The sequence below is a fragment of the Equus przewalskii genome, chromosome 1, assembly GCF_037783145.1.
Source record: "Equus przewalskii isolate Varuska chromosome 1, EquPr2, whole genome shotgun sequence".
NCBI lineage: Eukaryota > Metazoa > Chordata > Mammalia > Perissodactyla > Equidae > Equus > Equus przewalskii.
In genome coordinates this window covers 101336046-101358700 of record NC_091831.1, presented here as the reverse complement: position 1 = coordinate 101358700, position 22655 = coordinate 101336046, and the positions used below count along the sequence as shown (strand labels likewise).

The window sequence follows — 22655 nt, the reverse complement described above, 5'->3', positions numbered from 1 at the left end:
GTTTTTAAGAAAATTCCCAGAGCCATATTCTGATTCTCTTGGTCTGGGGTGTGGTCTGGACATAAGTACTTTGGAAAACCTTTCCAGTCATTGGAATGTGAAGCCCTCCAGCTGCGCATTCCAATTCTGTTCTGTTTCATGGGATGCATGAATGGGATTCGTGGGATAGCCTTCTGTTTCGTGGGATACAATTGTTCCAGCTCCTTTACCCTCTACTCTCCTCCATCAAGTACACACACCCAAAGCCCACACTGGTTAAACAAAATCTCTCTTTTTTACTCTCAGCCATCCCTCACTCCTATTCGCATTCTGGTCTATTCATTCTGTGTGCTAAAAATGTGTCACTCCTCGTTTTAATATCTTGATAGCAGTTTTTTGTTGCTTTTTGCTGTTGATGTGTATGTGTTTTCATTATTATTTAAAATACTGGCTTTAGCTGGGGAAGGGATGTAGGGCAAGTAATAGACTTGCTGAAGAATTTTGAAGTTTAAATTATTTTTCTAAGAACTTGGAGAAGGGCCTCCTTCAACTTATGGCTTTCGTTCGTCTGCTTCAGGCCTACCTGAGCAGCCACGCATCGCCCGCCGGAGTCTGCCTCCCCGTTTGGTATGAGCAGAGCATTCTTCCTGTTCACCAAAGTGGAACTGGAGTTTCTCTTTCCCTGGGTTTTTCTCGCTCTCTGCGGCCAGCAGTGCCGTGTTTCTGGATTATGTTGTACACTTTTCCTTGAGAGACAGATGATCTGTTCTTTGATTAGACACCCTGACCTTTTACGGGTGTTGATCATTGATCTTGATCTGGGCCGGATAGAAAGCTCTTGACTCTGAAAAGTCACTCGGCTGCCAACACCACAGGGAAATTCAATTTCTGCGTCCACGCAGCCACTGCAGTAGGACTCCCCCTCAATTAGGATATCTCTCGTTATTATGTTGCTTTTATGAAGCAAGCTGCAGCCTCTGCTTTCCAGCTCTAGCTTTTAGTTACAGTAATCAATTTTTCCGTGTAACTGGCTGTAATTGTTGGCTCGGATATTGAGCTTTCATGGGGCTTAGACATAGTGCGTTCCCATGAAGGGTCTTCTCCATACCTCGCAGACAGATGGGTAATAATCCCATACATTAATACCTCCACATTGGTTTATGTGTGTTTGACCACAGTGCAAGCATAATTATTTCTGCCCAGTAAAAGCTATTAGAGATCTATTTGGTAAGTTTTACGATCAATAGCTCCTGTGATATTTGTGTAGCAGCCACAGAATAATCAATTGAAGGTCATATAAAGTAAATTACCATCCTCCTATAATGATTCTTTTTTCTAGATGAGAATTGGGTTTTATTATTTCATCAGGAGCCTTCGCGACGCATGCTCGGTCTGTTTGAGAAAGAGATATAAAAGTTGTGAGAGTGTTTTGAACATAGGATTAATATCCATTACTTGAATTTATGTTATTGGATTATTGAATTAGTGGATTCACACTGGAATTCCTTCAAAACCCTTTCTTATGTACTCAGTGACACAGTTAATAACAGTTGGGAGCAAATGGACGTCTTTGGCTGGATGGTGGAGTCACTTTGCAAAAGTCAATCTTCGTAGCTGTCTCTTTAAAGCAAATTTAGAGTTGGTTAAATGTGTTATATTGACAGTGTGACCGAGCTTCTCTCCTCAAACCCTTTTGGAGAGTGACTGGTGAACTAAGCAGGAGATGGAGTCAGGAATGCTGAATACTAATGCACAGTCCACCAGTAGCTCAAGGTGAAACTGGGGGCGGGTTGGAGTGGGGGGCCTCTGCACCCGCTTTCCAATGGGGACCTCTCCCTCACCTGAGATGCCTAACCTGGATTTCAGGCTTGTAGTACGAGCCGGAGAGATGGCTATGCCCCTATAAAAGATTGCAATTTGCCAACTGGAGGCATGCAATCCCCCAACTGTCTTAAAGGGACCCATTTTCAGAGTGTAGTCTTTCTTTTTGTGGGTGCAATCAGTTGTGCACTGAAAAACTGCAGCCACAGTTGGATAACTGCAGGCACAACAGGCCACGAGAGGCCTCTTTGCTCCAAATTTTGTACCTGCAACTAATTGCAGTTACAGAAAATGGGAGTGTGGTAGGAGCTTTTTTAAAAATTGGGGCCAGTAAATTCTCCATGGAGGGAATAGGCAAGGAGAGAGACGATCACTCACTTTCTTAAAGACAAAGACAGATAGAGACATTGTTTTCTTCACACGCTCCATCTAGTCTGCAGAGCATGGTTAGGGAGCCAAATGCCAGGTACACAAGTGCCCTGATCTCTTGGGACATTGCCTGGGAATCTGACATTCTGCAAATGTACGAGAAATTATCTGTTCAAAAGTACAGTAGAAAAGATATTGGTGACATTGAGACTATAACTCTGGTGATAAATTAATGAAGTGTTTTAGAATAAATGGCCAAAGGCATTTTTTTTCCTTGAAAGAAATGGTTATTATTGCTGTTACTTCTCATTTGCTTTTGGGGACAATTAATGCAGAAGTTAGATAGTAGTGTCTCTAGATTTTAATCAAATAGTAAATCAGGAGGCATTTTAAATTTATATGTACATAATATATATTTATATATTTATCCATATAGAATACATTATACAACTTATGCATATGTGTGTCTATATACATGTGCACATATATGTGCACATATTTATATAGATCATATATATTTTATTTACTTTTTTTTTGAATAAGCCTAGGGAAAGGGCTGTCTGCACCCTGGGTCACTCCCAAGTCCCAGTGGCTACTGCCTGGACAGGCTTGTGGAGCTGGCTCTCACAGGCACCTCGTCCTACCATCTATTCTGTACAATGTGGTGCCAAGCAAGCTGAGCTTGAAACCAAGAACTTGTTTTCCAACTTTTGGGGATGACCGTAAATTAAGTACATATTCTGGAAACTAGAAATCGAATACAAAATTACATCAGAAATTTGAAATAGTATTCTTACAGAAATAGTTTAAAATATGGTTGTACCCCATTGACAAATTTAGTAACTAAACAAAACAGGAACGAGTCTTAGTAGTCCTCATGATTCCCAGGAAATTGATGAGGAATACCGTGGTAGTAGTTAGAAAGTAGGGAAGTCCAAGATATCATGGCAGACCACTCTTGGAACAACACAAGAAAGGGCCAGGAGTCAGAAAATTAAGGGCCAGGAATTGTCCCTTATCCTTCAGTTTATCTACTTTCTCCATATTGCAACTTGGATGTAAATCATGTTTTGAAGCTTGTTTTTCCCAGAGAATAGTGCTAAAAGGAATTGTTAGGTTCTCCCATAAGTTTGATTAAAAATCGACTCTTAATGTAAATATAAAATTCAACAACGCAGCACTGGACTTTTTTTGGTACCAATCAGGGCATTTGTTTCCATCTAGGTATATTGGCCTGGGAACCTAGTCTCCTGGGGAAATGGCTTCAAGAGAAGAAGTGCCACTGGAAGTACAAATGAACCCCCGGGCAGCTTGTTAAGGGCCACCCAGCCTGCCCCAGGATGGGAGCATTCAAGATTGTAGAGCCGTTTCTTCTTCATCTGTCCCCATCTTTCTTTTCATGATGCCTTATAAAAATGAAGCCTCAACTACTAACCTTTGGAGAGTGAAACCTCTGCATTCACCTTCACTCCCCCGTTTCCTTGAGAACTTGGAGAGGGTCCCAAGAAGAGGAACCCAATGATATAAGCAGTGGAATGTTGAGACATATTAAGTGAGTTGTTTGTTCTGCAAAGGAGGAAGATAAAAGGTGACAAGAGTATGAAATGATCTGTGAGGAAACTGCAGGACTATTTTTCTTCAGAGGTAAAAGTAATAACACTTGGGGAAATGGACCTAAAATTAGGAACAATTTCATATGTACAGAAAAACGTCCTATGAGCCATGAAAGTTAAAAACTACTTTTAATGAACAGCAAAGAGAAGCTACAAAATATCGATCCTTATAAATAAAAAGTGCCCTCTGCAAATGAGGCATTAAATAAATAAACAGCTGTTATTGGAACTGATTGATGATGTAACGGTGACTTCCTTGCAAGTTTCTATAACAACTTCACACTCGCTAGCTTCTCTTGGTACTTGCCTTGCCAAACCCTCACCTTGGATTAACTCAGCCATCTGTCTTCTCCTTACCTGTGTCAGAGCTTCACTTGGCTAATGTGGGCTGACCTTGGCTGACCTTGGGTTCACTTTAGGAATAAAATCCCAAGCCTCAAAGGGGCTCTTACACTGCCCTGTGGCTCTGCTGAGTTTCCCTACCAAGCAAGACAGTAAAAAATTCCATGCCTTCTCTCTCCTGAGACCTCCAGTTTACTCCAAGCTGACCTTACTTCAAACATCACCTGGGAGATAGCTGCCATCAGTTGGGACTTTCCCATCTTTTACGTAATTTTTAAATATTGAAACTAACCTGTATCTGCACTCTCTTATCTTTTTCCTTCAAAATTGCAACTCATGAAATGTGCCTTCTATTTTCAAAGGCCAGTTCCTTCACTTAGGTTCTGAATCCTATCGCCTCATCCTTCTCAAGGATTTTCTGGACCTCAGTCCATTGCCCTCCTGCATCCAACACTCCTTTACTGGGTCAGTTTACAAACTACACGGTATAAACACTTAAACAAAAAAATCAAACAAATACACAAACAAAAATCAAACCCTGTCTTTGGCAAAGGATGATAGTTAATCTCCAATATCCATTGTTCCCTTCTCCCTTGATTAAAGAACCTATGCTTTTAGCTGAGTCCATAAACACCTGGAACAGACAACATTCCCCAGCTTCTCGTGCATCTGGATGTGGCCATGTGATTGAGTAAGCAGACGCAGTATTTCAGACTCTTGGAAGCATCCTTAAAATGAGAGGAGCAGAGCTTTTCATCACTTCCTCCCATGCTGATGTTGACATAGCTGTAAAGTAGAAGCATCTGGGCCCCTGATGTTTGGGGAGCCACCACAGCAGCTCAGAACTTCTTACGGCCTAATGTAATGGGGGAGAATAATAGACATCTATCTAATTTAAACTGTTGTTGTTGTGTTTTCTATCATTTGGAACCAAAACTAATCCTAACTGATGTACTAACATTCCTTCAATCCCTCATTTTCCTAAAACTATGGCCACATCCTCAGCTTCCCTTCAAGGTCAAGTATTTTGAATCATCTGCATACACAGTCCTCACGTCCTCACTCCTTTCGTGTCTCAGTCAGCTTCAGTGTGGCTTCTACCATCATCCCCATGGAAACTCCTTTTGTCAGGCTCACCAACCTGACCTCCATTTTGCCAGTTATCATCGTACCCAACATCGTTATCCACTCTATTTTTCTCAAAAGTCTCTCTTGTCTAGGATTCTGTCATATCACACACTCCTGAGTTTTCTTCAGCCTTTCTGGTTGCTCCTCCTCCATTTCCTTTACAAATCTATATTTCAATTGCTTTCTCCATCACTCCCCTTGTTATGTCATAGGCATCTTAGATTTCATGTGTCGAAAATGGAATTCTTGGTTCTCCTGTCCCCCAAACCTGTTCCTACCTCAATTTTTCTCATCTTAGTAAATTCTTTATCTCGCATATGGAAGTCATCTTTGATTCCTTTTTCTACCTTACTCTTCAAAACCCAAGTGTTAAAGCAATTGTGGTTGGACCTATGTCAGGCTTAAAAAATTATGTGCATCTATTTCTGTCCATCTTTTCTTCTGCCACCCTCATCCAAGATAATATCATCTCTCTCCTGGGCTGTGAAACAGCATCTGATTTGAGTTTTTCCCTTTTAGTCTTACTCTGTTCAATCTCGATTAATCTAAAGAAATAAAGCATGCAGTTCTGCTGTTCCAAGATCTGAAGTAGATTCATATTCCACTAAGAACAGAATCTGGGCTCTTTAATATCATATGGCCCCATACAACATTGTTCCTTCTCACATGAGCTTCTTTTCAGTCCCTCAGATAGGCCAAAGTTTTTCCAACTCCAAGACCTTTGTGCAAGGTCGTCCTTGTCCCTAGTGGTCTCTTCCATCAGTGGTTCTTGTGGTTGGCTCTTTCTCACTCTTCAGATCTCCCTTAAGGTTACTGCCTATGCAAAACCCTCACTGGCTGCCTTATTTAAGAAGATACTTACACATGCACACTAATCTTTTATCACTTTCCCCTCACTTAGTCCCTTAGAAAAATAATTATTTTTCAAGTAATAATGCCTAAGTTTTATTGTTGCAACTAATTTTTAAAGATTTTTTAACAGCATTATTAAGGGTATTATTTATATACCATGAAATTCACCTCTTTTAAGCGTACATTTGTGTTTTATATTTTAAGTAAACTTAAAGAGTTGTATAACCATCACCACAATTCAATTTTAGAATATTTCCCTCATACAAATTTGGAATGACTCCTCATTCCCATCATAGACCCAAACAACACTAACCTACTTTCTGTCTCTATAGACTTACCTCTCCTGGACATTTCATACAAATGGATTCATATAATGTGTGATCTTTTGCATCTGGCTTCTTTCACCTAGCATAATGTTTTAAAGGTCCATCCATATGTGTTATAACACATACTGGTACTTAATTCCTTTTTATTGTCAAATAGGATTTCATTGTATGGATATACCACAGTTTGTTTTTCTATTCACCAGCTGGTAGTCATTTAGATTGTTCCTCATTTTTGGCTGTTATGTACAATGCTGTACAGTACTTATTATTTTTAATGATACATTTAGAAACTTGTTGGGACTGGCCTGGTGGTGTAATGGTTAAGTTCACGGTGTTCTGCTTCGGTGGCCCAGGGTTGGCATGTTCAGATCCCGGGCGCAGACCTACGCACCATGCAATGGCAGCATCCCACATACAAAATGGAGGGAGATTGGCACAGATTTTAGCTCAGAAACAATCTTCCTCATGCATAAAAGGGAAGATTGGCAACAGATGTTAGCTCAGGGCTACTCTTCCTCACCAAAAAAAAAAAAAAAAAAACCCCAACTTGTTAACTGTATGTCTCCTTCTTAAAGCTGTAAGCCTGAGAGCAGTGGCTCTGTCTGCCTGATTACCCGTGTATGCCTAGTACTTAGGAAATGGCTGCTATGGAGTAGATGCTCAGTACGTATTTGTTAAATGACTGAATGGTAATGGACTCCATGTTGATTTCCAAAAATCTCTTCTTAAAGCTCAGAGGCCAATTCAGGTGACTGTAGAAGATGAGACAAGGGTGATTTTCTAATTTTTGGATAACATCAGCCCCCACTGACATAATCTTCCCATTCTGCCTTCACTTCTCCTCATTATACTATTTAGGAACTATTCATCTGGGTTGGGAGGAGCCCACATTACCTTGAGGGTGGTTTGCAGTATGTCCAACTCTGACTTTGTGGAAAGTCTTGGATCCTTACAAAAAAAAAAAAATAGAAATGACATTGTACATTTATCTGGAACTCAGGAAGAGAATCTTGGAAGGCTACGGGGACGTGCCACCATATAGTAAAATCAGAGTGCATAACCTGTGGACCTGCACCTCAGTGGAAAATTAGGAAACAGTTTTGAGGTAGAAGTGTGTGTGAATCTTGCCAGACCTAGAATCCTGTTTTAGGCCTGAGTCCAAGTAGCTTAATTTAGCATCTAGCATGTAAGTTGAGGCAGACTTTATTCCCCAGTCCAGAACAAAGGAGACTTCACTTCCAGAAGCTGAGACCTAGAGTACCCTGTGAACAAAACAGCTGCATACCACTGAAGAAAGAGGTGGAAACTAGTGGTCGCTATTATGAAGATGCTATGTATCTGTTTAATTGAAACAAGGATGTTTCCAACATAGCACAAACATGCCCTGGGTGTCAACTTTTGCAAAGAACTGCAATCCCCATTGCTTCTTTATGAAACTATTAAATAAAATGAAAGAATCTTTGAGCTTACTATTGGAAGCTACAAGTCCACCGAGAGCTGTGGTGACTGTATCCTGGTCCTTGGGGACGAAGAGGTCTAAGAAAAAAAGAGAAGCTATGGAAAGCAGGTTAGGTACCTTGGGCCTGCAATAAGACGAAATTAAGCACATGAAGCCAAACTAGCAGGAGCTGTGAAGGGTCCAGGGTCTCAATAGCCAAGAGGCTCAGAGAAGGAGGGTTGAGCAATTTTCTTCCCACCTAGACAGGACTGACAGTTTCACTCAATGATTTAAGCAAAATTCTAAGGGGAATATGACAAATAAATAAATAATCTTCCCCAAACATTTTCTATTTATTGGAAGAAAATAAAACAAAGCAAGCCTAAACAACGTAAATGAGCTGGTGTTTGAAAGAGTAATTGGAAAAACTTTTGATCCATGGATCCTGTAACAAGGTGTTGGCTGGGAGCCTGGCTGTTTAAACAGGTGGGAACAAGAATGAAGAGCGGAAATGCTTTTACTAGAACTCAAGGTGACAGCAGGATGATTTTCTGTGGGCTACAGCGCTTCAGGGGCAACTTGGAGGACATTAAGTGTCCAGGGATGAACCAGCTAGAAATGACTGAGAAATAGGGAGCAGCCACTTAGAATCTGTCACTGCAGAAAAAAAAAATGGTCTTGATAAAGAGGTCCAGGGAAGAATCCAGCTGAAGGAGAGGATTCAGGTGAGTTTAGCTGTGGAGAAAAACATTCTGACCTGGAAAGGAAGGGAGGGGGCTGATGACCGGAAAAAACTGAGTGCATCCAAAGGCTGTGACTAAGTGAATGATGCTACAAGACTTTACAAATATATTTGGACGTATGCAGAATTCAAAGCAGAGGTCTCTGTTTGAGGTGTGTTGTGCTAGTTTACATTATAAGACTCAGGACCCACAACCATTCCTCCAAGTATGCTTGCTGCTCCCCATTGCAGTTTCCTCTCTCCACGTCTTCCATCTCCCCTTTCTCTCCAGTCCTTGCTTGTCTTCTCCTACAAAAGAAAGTGTCAGGACTTTGGTTTAAAATGTCATCTGAATAATAGCCCCCACCCCTATGAAATAATGGAAAAAGATAAAAATTAACACTGCCGTCAACAGACAACTTTTAGTGAAATTGGGAACAATTTCCACTAAGTGCAAGATTGATGAAATGGCCAGGAGAGAGAAATCAACCCATCACCTATGCTATGCCCTCAGAATGTAAGGCATAGCATAGCAGGCAAAGCATGGGTCATGGACTGATTTCTCCTTTACATTTCTGAGGGCATCCATGCTATGCTCTCAGTATGTAAGTTGCAAGATCCTTTCTTTGCACTGCTCTTCTCCTACCAACTCCCCACACCTGCCTCCTTTCGTAAGAACCACATTTTAGGCTCTGCAGCAAAATGATAGGTAGCTAGACTGTTTGAGGCTCTCAAAATTCAGTTTCCCTCTTCCATTTCCTGCCAATTAATACTTACCTTTTTTGCATTGACGAGAATTCTATATTTCCCTGAAACAGATAAGGAGACACATGTAATGGGAGAGCTGTTGTGGCCTAAGGTGGGGAATGACCATAGCGAATTTCCCTTTTGGAGGAGTGATGCCTACAGGAAGAGTCTTTCAGAGGAGTGGTAAATTCTATGAGGCGTAATTTTTATATATATTTGTTATATCACATACCAGGCAGGAGGATTAGGATAAGATCCAATTTTTCTCTAGCAGAGTCACTGGTGCTAAATACTGGGAACTGAGGGAGGACCATTGGCATGGAACTGACACCAGCTGAAGCTCTTAGAAGAGATTTTACTCAGCCCCCAAGTGGACAGTGATGTCCCAGAGTGCTCCACTTAACACTAGCTCTGGATGGAGGGTTAAGCATGGGTAAGAGCAGGAAACATCAACAATAACTTGGAGCGCCAAGAAAATTCTACTGTCAAAGCGATAAATGGCATGTGGTTCATTGCCAGAACCAGAAAAAAACATCTGAGGAACAGTTTGACTTGATCAGTAAGACACAAGAAGACCTGGTGTTGGACCTGGTGTGCTTCTCCTTTACTGTCACACTACTGCCACACTTGGCCCACTTCTGACCCCAGATGTGTGGGGTTTGGTCCCATACCAAGTAATTCTCTGTGACCCCAGATGTGTGTCCTACCATGTAACTCAATTCTGACACTATCTTCCTGGATATAAAGTCAGATCCCACAGGTCAAGGGCCTAGTCCCACAAGATTGCCCCCTTCCCCTACTTCAGATGCCATTTGCAAGTCAAGGTTGTCACCTGTGCTTCTGACCCACTGGCCTTAAGTCCAAGGTTTCCACAGTCTCCTCATTAGATTCAATTTATTTGCTAGAGCATCTCACAGAACTTATGAAAGCAGTTTACTCACTGTTTACCAGTTATTATAAAAGGATAGAGTAAAACAAAGAGAACAGATTAGTGGCTACCAGGGGAAAGGTGGGGTGGGGGGGTAGGCACAAAGGGTGAAGTGGTGCACCTACAATACGAATGACAAACATTAACGTACAACTGAAATTTCACAAGATTGTAACCTATCATTAACTTGATAAAAAAAAAAAGGGATATAGTAAAAGATACAGCTTCCCTTTCTGGCAACCATCCTCAAGGATTTAAAGTGACCTGGAAGGAGAAATTAGAAGAAAAGACCTAGTGGGCATTTGTAAACTTGCCAGTGACTGAAATAATCACATATGAATTTAACTGTAGTAGGCTGGATAATTCCCTCCCAAAGATGTCCATGTTCTGGTTCTACAAACCTGTAAATGTGGTACTTTACATGGCAAGAGGTAATGTTGTGAATGTGATTAAGGTTCTTAAGATGGGGAGATTATTCTGGATTATCGAATGTAATCTCAAAGGTCCTTATAAGAAGGAAGTAAGAGGGTCAGAGTTAGAGAAAGGGATGTGACTGAAGAAGAGGTTAGAGTGATGTGGGGTCGTGAGCCAAGGAATGCAGGAGGCTTCTAGAAGCTGGAAAAAGCGAGAAAATGTATTCTCCCCTAAAGCCTGTAGAAGGAACACAGCCTTGTCAACCAGTTTTAGGCTTCTGACCTCCAGAACTGTAAAATAGTAAATGAATGTTGTTTTAAGTCACTAAATTTATTATAGCAGCAATAGGAAACTAATACTTAAGGAGTATTCCTGGAAATAATAACTTTATGTATTTTGTCATCTGTGGAAATGGGGACTATTTGAGAGAAATTAAGCTAACTTATAAAATAAAGAAGTTTCCAGTTTTGAACACTTGAACTTTGCATAGTATCACAACTGTGACCTATCACAGCAGTTACACAAATTAGACTAAAAATACAATTGCACAATTAAAACAAGAATTGATAGCACCTAGGGTAGAAGTGTATTGAAAAAAACCCACAAAAAATTGGTGATAATGAAAACAAGCCTCAGACACTGAAGCTCTCAAAGAAAAAATACTTTTAAGAGTATAGTAGATGTTAATAACAAAATGGAGACCAAATCTAAGAATTTATAAGAGTTCCGGAGGAAGAAGACAGGACAACTGGAACAGAAACAATATTCAAAGATAAGATTAAAGAAAACTTTACTGCATAATAAAAGCTAGAATATGCATATCAAATGGATCCATAGCAGTACAAGCAACCTCAATGAAAAAATTAATACACTGAAAAGATTTAAATTATTAGAGTAAATATCATATAAGTACACAGGAATGCAAAGGGAAAAATTACCTATAAAATAGCAAAATGGGCTGACCTCAGATTTTTCTGCTGAAAATGCTGAAGATAAGGGAAAAGCTTCTTCTCACTTCTATGGGAACTGGACTGTGACTCATCTATATTGTCACTAATCAAGTTTCTTCTAGTATATAAAGGCTTCATAGGTACATTTTCACATAATCTGAAAATGATCATCCATGTAGCATGATTTTGTTTAAAGGTGTGCTTTTTGGTGAGGAAGATTGGCCCTGGGCTAACATCTGTTGCCAATCTTCCTCTTTTTTTTTCCTCCCCAAAGCCCAGGTACATAGTTGTATATCCTGTTTGTAAGTCCTTCGAGTTCTTCTATGTGGGATGCCACCACAGCATGTCTTAATGAGTGGTGTGTAGGTCCGTGCCCTGGATCCAAACCTAGGAACCCTGGAGAACTGGCAAAGTGGAGCATGTGAACTTAACCACTATGCCACTGGGCCGGCCCCTGTATCATGATATTTGAAAATAAACTCACACTTATGTACTGGTCAACTGAGAGACAAATCAAAATTAAGAAATCAGGAGTGGGAATTTCATGGCATTAAACAGCCCTTTCTGCCCTTTTGCAAACTGTATTCCAATTTTAGAAACGCAAATTAGGAAACCAGTTTAGAGGATGATTATGTGTTGAGAGGTGTGTCCTGCATTGCTGCCTTCAGCTACTTCTCTGTAAGACTCCTTCCTGGAGCCAGGATATGAGTGTTGTGTGATGTAACTTGGTTACTTGTGTTTGATTACTACTTAAAACAACAACTGATGATGTTCTGTTTCAGCGCTTGTTTCAAATGACATCAGTATTTACACTTTTAGGACACAATGTTGAACTCTGAACTATCCCCTCCTCACTGCCTCTGCTTCCAAGAACCAGAGACACACAGAAAAGCAAAAGGATAGCTGTTTAATTCCTAAGGAAATTGCCAAGTGAGTTTTCTGCATCATCAAAACTCACAGTGGATGACCTGAGTCACTGATCTTTATTTTTAACTGAGAAAATTATTATAATAATCTTAAGAGTGGCAGATAGTCTCTCTCAAGAAGCCTCATGTTTTCCAGGTTTTTTGTTATGAAAAATGTCATACTTTGGCTTTATCTTTCCATAGAAGTTTCTTTATATGTATACCCACATATACAAAAAAAAGCAATGCAGCAAACACATTTCATTTTGGTGCCATTATTTTTTCTTTTTCTTTTTAGCTTGTGAACTCACTTTCTTCTCTTTTCTCTGTTCACATTAGCCTACTTCTCCACAGAGAAATAATATGAATTACCTAGTAATAAACCTTCCATATGTCTTCAAGCACATATATTCTTATTCAAATATAATCCTAGGATCCTCTGTGGGTGGATATAGAGAGTACATGTCTGTGTGTGCATGTGTGTGTGTGTGCGTGCATGTGTGTGTTTACTTGTTTTTCTAAAATGAGCTATACTTCCTACACAAGGGTTTTCCTATTCAGCAATTCTTCATGGAATTCCAACTGAGTCATCTGATATGGCTGAAATTTTTTTTCTTTTCGTGGTTGCATTATAATCCATGTCATGGATGTACTGAGCTTGAATCTTTTTTTTTTTTTATTATTTTTTGTCACTTTGAGTGCTATAGCAAACATCCTCAGATATATGTCCCATGACTTTCCTAAAAGAGGAAGACTCTTATTTCTTGGGATGGATTCCTAAGAATGGGACTGCTGAGTGGAAGGATAGATATACTTTGAATTTAAAATATGCCATCAGATTGTTTTTCCAAATTGCAAAAAGTCCTCACATTTTTACAACTATGTATTAATGCACCCTTTTCTGCACATTCCTGCCATCAATAGGTGATACAGCTTTTTAAAAAAAAATTTGCCAGCTTGATGAATATAAAGTGATAGATACCTTACTATTTTGTTATTTTCATTTTCTTGCCACTAAGTGACTTTGACCATGTTTTTATTTGATCGGGGGCCAGCTGGATTGGCTCCTCTGCTGTCTTCTTACAACCCACATTCATTCTTCTGTTGTGCTGTTTGTCTCCATCTTGACAGCTTGTAAGAGCTCTTGGTATGTCTTAGCTATTAACCCTTTTTCCCTATTACCTTCATAATAAAAGGCATCTTTGTTTTAGAAAGAGAGGTAGAAGATAAAAGGATCTGAAATTAATTCAAAGATGAAAATGCTTAAAACATTCGCTCCTGGAAAGATTTGCATTTTAATTGGTATCAAGCCTGAAAAGAATGAAGATCCTAGAGATACTTGTAATCATCAAGGAAAGGGTATAAATCAAACCTCTCTGATGGCTTCACTTGCACTTCTCCCCAGCTATTTAATCTGCACACAGTGTAGTATCTGGGTACAGCACAATGTGAAAAGCTGAGTGTGTTCTATGTTCAGACACAGTGGAGAAGGGGCAAGAGCAAGATGTCAAGGGAAGCAGTTTGTGGAGACCTAACCTTCCAGGTCTTAGGTGACTATAGTGGACCTTTTGTTTTGTTCTAATTTTTTTTTTATTGTGGTAAAATACATACAACATAAAATTTTTAAGTGTTCAGTTCCGGGGTATTAAGTACATTCATATTGTTGTGCAACCATCACCGCCATCCATCTCCAGAACTTTATCATCATCTCATCCTTAAACCCTGTACCTGTTAAACAACTCCCCATTTTCTCCTGCACAACCCCTGGCAACCACCATTCTACTTTCTGTCTCTATGCATTTGACTACTCTAAGTACCTCATATAAGTGGACTCCTTCAGTATTTATCTTCTTGTCACTGGCTTATTTCACTTAGCATAACGTCCTCAAAGTTCATCCTTGCTGTAGGATAAGTCAGAATGTGCTTCCTCTTTAAGGCTGAATAACATGTCATTGTATATACACATAGAGCACATTTTGTTTATCCATTCATCCATCGATGGATACTTGGGTTGCTCCCATGTTTTAGCTATTGTGAATAACGCTGCTATGAACATGGGTGTACAAATATCTCTTCAAGACCCTGTTTTCAATTTTTTGATGATGTACCCAGCAGTGGAATTTCTAGATCATATGTTAATTCTATTTTTATTTTTTTGAGAAATTGCCGTAATGTTTTCCACAGTGGCTGTGCCATTTCACATTCCTACCAACAGTGCACAAGTGTCCCAGTTTCTCCATATCCTCACCAACACTTGTTATTTTCTGTCTTTTTTTTTTTTTAGAAGTCATTCTAATGAGTGTGAGCTAGTGCCTTACAGTAGTTTTGGTTTGCATCTCCCTAATGATTAGGGATGTTGAGAATTTTTTCATGTGCTCACTGGCCATTTGTATATCTTCTTTGGAAGGATCTTTTGTTTTGAGATACAGGCTGGCTCCACAAAGGGAGCTGATCTTCAGTCCTTCCAGGCTCTCCAAAAACAAATTTTCCAGGATTCCAAGAGCACCCAGACCATCTAGAAGATGAATGCTGATGTTTGCCTATAGGATGCAGAGGCAACAGAGGCAGCTTGATGTAGAGCAGCACACTCCCACCCACTCACCTGATGAAAACAACAACAACAACAGAGATCCCTGGGCAAATACTGTCCTCAGTCTCTGAACCATAGTCACAGATCCCCAATGTGGGTACCAGTGTGGGCTTCACCACTTACTACTTGAATAAACTTAGATGACGTAGATATGGTACTCTCCTTATAGGATGGACCTTGGCTTGCTTTTCTGTATGACCAGGAAAATACCTCCAAGAGCTACGAGTAGGATCAAGCATTGAATGTATAGGAAGTTGCTTTGAAATTTACTTAAAGCATCATAGAAATGTTACTGCTTTGGCAACTTATCAGAGAAGGCGTAATTTCATTCTGTGAGCTGGGGAACTCTGACGAGTAATCATTAAATCCCTTTTTTGAGTGAGAATAAGATTACAATTTAAGTTTGGTTCCTTAGATATATTTATATATTGTTAAACCCTCCTCTTCAGTAAAGAGTCAGAGGGGAGTGACTAAGCCCTGGTAGGATGCTTTACTCAAAGACATAATTCATAAGGTAAGGTATTAAGCAATGGAAGCTGCCCCCTCCTTCCCCTATCCAAAATTTTTAAAAGTAGAGATGAGCTACTGGCCAGTGAATGCATGCCTCTGTGCATGAAGATCAGCTTTTTATAGATGAAAATTGAGGTCTTTGGGGGGGGCAGTGCACGATGCGCAGGCAGAGCCCATGCCAGACCGGCTAAATACGGCCCACATTGTTCTCTCTACCTCCTCCTCATGGCAGCCAGGTCCTTTTCTGAACCCAGAAACATTACTTCTGCCATTTACATCGTATTAAAAAATGTTTGGAAAATATAAGCAATGGAAATTAAATCTGTTGGTAGGCAAAGTGTGTATGAATCATGGCAATTCTCTGAGGAATTTGAGCCAAGAGGTTATTTTGGTTTGAACAAGTAATATAATTCAGTCCAAAATGGCTTCCAGATTTGAACTTCCAAAAAATCGTGACAGTTCACCATGTCGCTTGGCTTACATATATAGGGCGGTCCCTGCTCCCAGGGTGAAATGAAATTTCCAGGGAAAATAAAAATGAGCTAGTACATTTTACCTCTGGAGGGCATGGGAGGAAGTGAGACAAAACAGGGATCATTACCACATTGTAAGCTGCTAGTCATCAAAAGAACCGTTCTCTATGTTCTATAAATTCTGTTCCAGATGCCTAAACTGCTCTAGACCTGAGGACAGCCTAGGTGAGAAAAAAAAACCAAAACAAAACAGAATAGAACGGGGGACCACTTCAACGGCAAAGTGATCCTAAGACGAGTGTGCTGGAATTTCAGCAATATGACATCATTCCCAATGTGACATGGGAGAGCCCACCCTCCATTTCCCTCCATCTATCCCTCACACACGCCCCCTTTCCTCTTAAAGAGATGATGAAGCTGCCCGTGCAGCACAGAAGGATAATAAAAATCTGTATCCCTTAAGCTGAATTCAGCCCATTGAACTGCACAAACAGCAATAACCAAAACAAAGCTAGCAGGAAACGTTTGCACACAGCATCTGTTATGATCACATAACCACGAGACAGCTGTTTAATCCCAACTGTTAACATAAGATCATTTGTGTGTTTGAAGAGCAATCCCATTTGGATTTCCCCCTTTATTTATTTATTTTCTAGCTTTTCCAAGAGAGGGGCTTTCTCAGCTGTAGGATGCAATTCGTGTTTCTGGCTTTTTCCACTTTCACCCTCAGCTTCCGAACGAGAGGGGTGGTGTGGTTTTCTAACTATAAATACTCAGAAGGGAGAGAGGATGGCTGTGTGGTCTCCTAGCTGAGCAGGGCGTGACCCTTCTCAGCCTTTGGGACCTGTGTTTTGCTCTCCAGAACATTCATAAACCATTCTGGTCAGATTATGGGAAAAGGCCCTCACATGAAACACGTCTGGTGGTCTCAGCCAAATTCTGGTGAGACTTGAGTTTTCTCAGCACCACCCAGGATTGGAACCAATCCCTGTAAAGTTCAGTTCCAAAACCCAAAAACAACGTCATTAGGTTCACAATTGCTCTGAAAGGGTCAATGAAGGATGTCAGCAGTTTGGGTGGCCTGTCTGAGCGCCCACTTTGGAAGCCCGAGCAGGACACCTAGATGGCTTATGATGGTGAGTTTCAAGGTCACAGTTTTTCTTTTTTTCCATTTGCATCATACCTCACTGCCTGCAGGCTCCTCAAATGCTCAAGTAGAGAATATGCATGCTTCACTGTTGAATTGCAGCCAACACGTCACAGAAGTGGTTGATGCCAGTGGCAAGCAGTACAGAGCTGACCACGTGGTCCTGGGGTGAGGGGAGTTGGCCATTGCAAATGTGGACAAGCATTAACCTTGAAAGCTGCCTGAAATTAGCATTACATAAATCTATCTTCACCTCCTGCTTTAAACATTTCATGCCAGTGAGTCCTCCATTTTGATCCCAACATGATAATGACATGTGTAATACTAACTTTATCTTTCTAAGAATAGTGAAAGCTGAAGTCCTTCTGAACCTTTGAATAAATGCCTTCGACCTGATTCTTAGGACAAGTTCATTTCTAGGTCACAGGAACCTTGGGAATGTAAGGGCCTTTTCACTCCTCTTTCATTTTCTTTTCTTTCCTTCTTTCTTTCTTTTTCTTTCTTTCTTTTCTTTCTTCTTCTTTCCTTTTTATTTCTTTTTATGCTTGATGTTTACTTTCATTTGTAGCTTTTCTGAGGTATAACTGACAAAATAAAAATGCATATATTTGAGATGTACAACTTGATGTTTTGACGTATATATACATTTGAAATGATCACAATCATACTAATTAACATTTTTGGTTTTAACTTTTGAAAAATATGAGTTGTTTAAGAGTAATTTACATCTTTTTGAAATGAAAAATATCATAATGATTTTTTTTAATGATTGCCACTTGAGCTAACATCTGTTGCCAATTTTTTTCTTTTTTTCTTCTTCTTCTTCTCCCCAAAGCCCCCCAGTACAAAGCTGTATATTCTAGTTGTAGGTTCCTCTGCTTGTGCTACATGGGACGCCACCTCAACATGGCTTGATGAGCAGTGCCCTGTCCACACCCAAGATCTGAACCAACAAAACCCTGGGCCGCCGAAGCAGAGCACGCGAACTTAACCACTCGGCCACTGGGCCGGCCCCCCATAATAACAATTTTTAACTGACCTCTGAATTTCTCCTGAATAAAGCAGCCTCTCTCTCTTGCGGCTCCACATCCCCACAATGACTGCTTTCTTCTCCATCCCTGTCCGCTCCAAGAAAAGCTATAAGAAATGTCCATAGATGTCAGTTTTCTGAGATTTAGTAAGAAAAACAAAAGTAGTCAGTTAGGGCGGCAGTCAAAAGATATTGATTATCAATGTTGGAAAAAATTAAATATTTAGGTCAGTCTGTGGCGTGATTTAGTATTATCATACTTAGATAAATGCTGTTATTTTAGCTTGATGTTCTTTATCACACACAATAAGTTTGCATCCCACTTCGTGGGGTGGGGGAGCTACTGTGGTCTCCGCAGATTATGAACATCTATCCTAATGTTCAACTTCCCCTACATGGGACAAAATCACCAACATCTTTAATGGGAGAAAATCCTTTATCGACTGATTCATTTCCATGTTTTGTTTCTGCAGCTAGACGGGATATCCTGTAAGGTGGCGAACAGGGAGGGAAATTTAGTACTATCCGTTTCTGATTTGCCATTATTATTATTGTTATTTCTATTCTCAAGATGATATTATATTTATCTACTGATTTCATATATACCACGTATTTTGGGGATTTTATTTTTCTTCTCTCCCTTCTCACTCTCCCCTAGTTACAAACTTACTTTTGGCAGGATTTGGAAGAGAGTTTATCTTTGCTGTATAAAGAAGTCAATCATTTAATATTTGCTGCTTTTCTTCTATCTAAATATTAAGGCAGTTATTCTATACTAAAGTTACTGAATAAAAGCCCTGGTTTATTTTATTTAAGTTCGGGGCCAGTTGGGAAATAGTTTTGATTGATTTTAGAGGAAAAGGAACTACTTGAGTGGAGAGAGAAATTCCACCATCTGATCAAGCACACAAAAGGTGCAAGTGTCTCTTAGACGCTCATTAGTCAGCTAAAACCAGGAAATAAATATCCTACTGTTTTGTGATCACCTCCAGTTACTGCTGGAACAGGAAACATAAATGAGAGGGAGATAATCTGAGGAAAACTGGAGTCCCAATTGGACACTGACTAATTCACATACCACACACACCTCACCAGGACACTTCCTCCGGTGAAAAGAATCAGAGGAATCTCCCGCTGCCCAGTAACATCTGAAACAGGCCACATTTATGTCTGAAACTTCGGTCTAACACTCAGAGTTTTAGAAAAGTATTTATCTCGATTATTAGGCTCTGTCGCATTTGTGTCGAGTACAAAATGCTGCATTTCGAGGCAGTATATGTCTTTGAACAAAGCTTGAGGATTTTCCCATTCAATACACTTAAGTGTTCTATGAAACACGAGACAGATCTTGGCAAACAACTATTCGTCAAGAAATCATGATTTTGCAAATAAGTGCATTTGAATGAGGACAGTTGGAAAGTCAATTGTTTGACATCAGGGGGAAAAAAACTGAGAAATGAACCAATTCTAAATTAACCAAAGAGTTCATTTTGCAAGGTAGGATTTCTCTGTGCTTGCATGTTCTTCCTTTTTGCATAATACGATTCAAGGAGTGGCAACCCGTTCTCAAGCTGGTCATCTGGAATGTAAGAAACAAACAAACCAAAAATGAGGAAACCGATGATGGCAGTGTTGGTTTAGGAATGCGGACAGGGTGCCAGTTGGACGCTATAAATTTGCAGTTCCTGCTCCTTATTCCTCAGCAGGCCAATCCATCCTTTCCGGGCACAAGTCTTCATCTCCCACCCTCTCAAGCGTATGGTTCCTGTATTCACCTTACCTCCCACCTGCCCATCCTGGTTTTTCCTTGGTATGTTTCCCTGGGCCTGTGTGGCTGTGCCATTCCGGGTTCTAGCTTTGCTTTTTCTAATCTAATTTCCCTTCAAGATTAGACCAGAAGCCAGAGGGAGTTTTGGCTTACTCCTCTGATTACTTCGTACTATATCAATTTTCCTTGTGATTCTTAATAGTGAGCTCTACCTGAGAACTTACGCAACATCCTTTAATACGAGACACAGAGGATAAAATTAGAGGCACCTCCAAAATTTACTTTCTGTACATCCTTTGGAAGTCTCGTATCTCAGTTAAATCTTGGACAAAAAAAATGTTCGCAATCTCTTCTAAATTGTTGGACTGTAGCCCCTCTTTACTCCCTTCTGAGACTACCTCCGTGCCCCCCACCCAACAATATGCACATACTATGAAGGCAAATGGAATTTCAGTCCTAGAACGGTCACCCCCATGAGTCCTTGTCAATCTGATGGGGCGTAACTCAGCACAATGGGAAGGGTACGTTTCATTTTACTTGTTAGAAATAGTCCAGGGACCATTTTATACCTTGAAATGTGTGTTTTGAATTTGTTGACTGGCTTCGTTGCTCTTTGGTTTTCTTTCCCTTTTTTAAAAATAAACTAAATTGATAGACTTGATTGGTGATTTGGGTATTGAAAACGGGAAGAGTCTTTTGACAATTGAGTCAAAGTCAGTTTAATATTTAAAAAAAGGCTTTTCATTGAGGAAAAAATACTTTGAGAAAAGTAGTCTGATTAAGCATTTTGTATAATCAGAAAAGAAAACTGATGCCAACCAATTCTTGATACCTCATTCCCTCAAACTGCTAGAGTGGTAAATTGAGGCAATTATCCCAAACACCTTTCCCTAATTATAGGGATTGTCTAGGTAAGCAGGTTCTGGGCCTAAATTTTTGCAGTAATTATCTCAATTTGTACTTTGTTTTGCTGTGAAGACACAGCCTTAATATCATGGTCACTTAGGATTTTGTATCTGAACTGTATAGCTAAACACATTTGAAAACAGAAATTCACCCAAAAGATATTTTAATACCATTGCTAATGTGATCTTATTTAATCTCACATCATTTTTTTGCATTTTCCAAATTTCCTATAGTGAACATGCATTGCACTTGTAATTTGAAACAAATGAGCATATCAAAAATAATATTAAAATAAAATACCTTAAGTTAATTTACAGCATCTCTCAATGTGTGGTCTGGGATGGGAAATTGTTGCAGCCATCTTTGGAAAATACAATCTGTCACGGAGTCCTTCTGGTAATATGTGGTACCTGACCACTTCCTCTCTTTAAAACCACATGCTGAATATTTCTTGTTGAATACACTCAAAGATCTTATTCAAATGTGTAGGGTTGATTTCTGTGAACAGGCTGTTCACTTCAAGGTGAGTTCTCTTCGCTGGTTGGCCCCATGGGTCTTGTTCCCTCAACCTAGGGGGTCACCTTAGTTCTCTTCCCTTTGGCCTACCTCTCATGCCTTTAATGAAGCAAGAAAAATGAAAGCACGAAGAACAGTTACTTCAGGTTATTGTTTTTTGTTTTTTGAGGAAGATTAGCCCTGAGCTAACTACTGCCAATCTTCCTCTTTTTGCTGAGGAAGACTGGCCCTGAGGTAACATCCATGCCCATCTTCCTCCACTTTATATGAGGGACGCCTACCACAGCATGGCTTTTGCCGAGGGGTGCCATGTTTGCACCTGAGATCCGAACCGATGGACCCCGAGCCACCAAGAAGCTGAGAGTGCGAACTTAACTGCTGTGCCACCGGGCCGGCCCCTACTTCAGGTTATTGTAATTAAGGCAGGTCCTCAGCACTGTCTAGCTCTGTGTTAGGCATTGCCTTATTTATATTATTTATAGTCCAAAGACAAATCTGAAAGATGAAAATCATGATCCTGATTTTGCCAATGAGGAAAACCGAGGCTCCAGTGGAGTATTTTGTGCCTAAGGTTACATAGCCAAGAAATGCAGCCACAAAATTTGAATCCAAGTCTGTCTGACTCCCAGACCTACGTGTCCTGCTCGTTTCACACAAAATCTATGATGCCATTAGAACTGCAATCAGAAAGATCCCAAAGAGAACCGAGAATTTTCCTGCAGTCTCTCAAACCAATAAGACTCATTCTGTTCAGTTCAATAAACTCTAGCTAACATTTATTATTTAAAAACATACAACAAAATGCTGAGATATGACCAGATCATTGAAAAATAAAAATGCTTCAAAATTCTTTTCTTCCAGAACTCACTTGGAGGTGGAGCTTCATATTACACTTTGTTGTTAGAGAAAGGGAAGGGAAACTGAACGACTGGACTTATTTGGGGCCAGATATTTTACTTATACTCTTTCAGATACTTATCAAACAAAACCTGTGAGGTCAGGTCACACTTCAGAACTAAGGGTCAGGTTAAGTAATTTATTCACGGTCACATGCTAAGAAGCCACAGACTGGGATTCTAACCTCCGTCCTTCTGACTCCATAATCCATGCCCTTACATTCTTTAGCACAGAGTTTCTCAACTTGCCACTGTTGATATTTTGGGCCACATAATTCTTCTTTGC

At 40.1% G+C, this 22655-nt stretch overlaps 2 long non-coding RNA genes across 2 annotated transcripts in view; one reads left to right on the top strand and one right to left on the bottom strand.

Moving 5' to 3' along the window:
* LOC139083332 (uncharacterized) overlaps positions 1–22655 on the top strand; it is a 36494-nt gene that overhangs the window by 1430 nt on the left and 12409 nt on the right. Inside the window, exon 2 of the long non-coding RNA XR_011539971.1 lies at positions 3394–3813. This is a non-coding gene — a long non-coding RNA (uncharacterized lncRNA). The remainder of the gene's footprint in view (positions 1–3393; positions 3814–22655) is intronic.
* Positions 14729–22655, bottom strand: part of LOC139083328 (uncharacterized) — a 24483-nt gene continuing 16556 nt past the window's right edge. The window contains exons 2-3 of the long non-coding RNA XR_011539966.1: positions 18293–18390; positions 14729–17837 (exon numbers count right to left, since the gene is read on the bottom strand). This is a non-coding gene — a long non-coding RNA (uncharacterized lncRNA). The remainder of the gene's footprint in view (positions 17838–18292; positions 18391–22655) is intronic.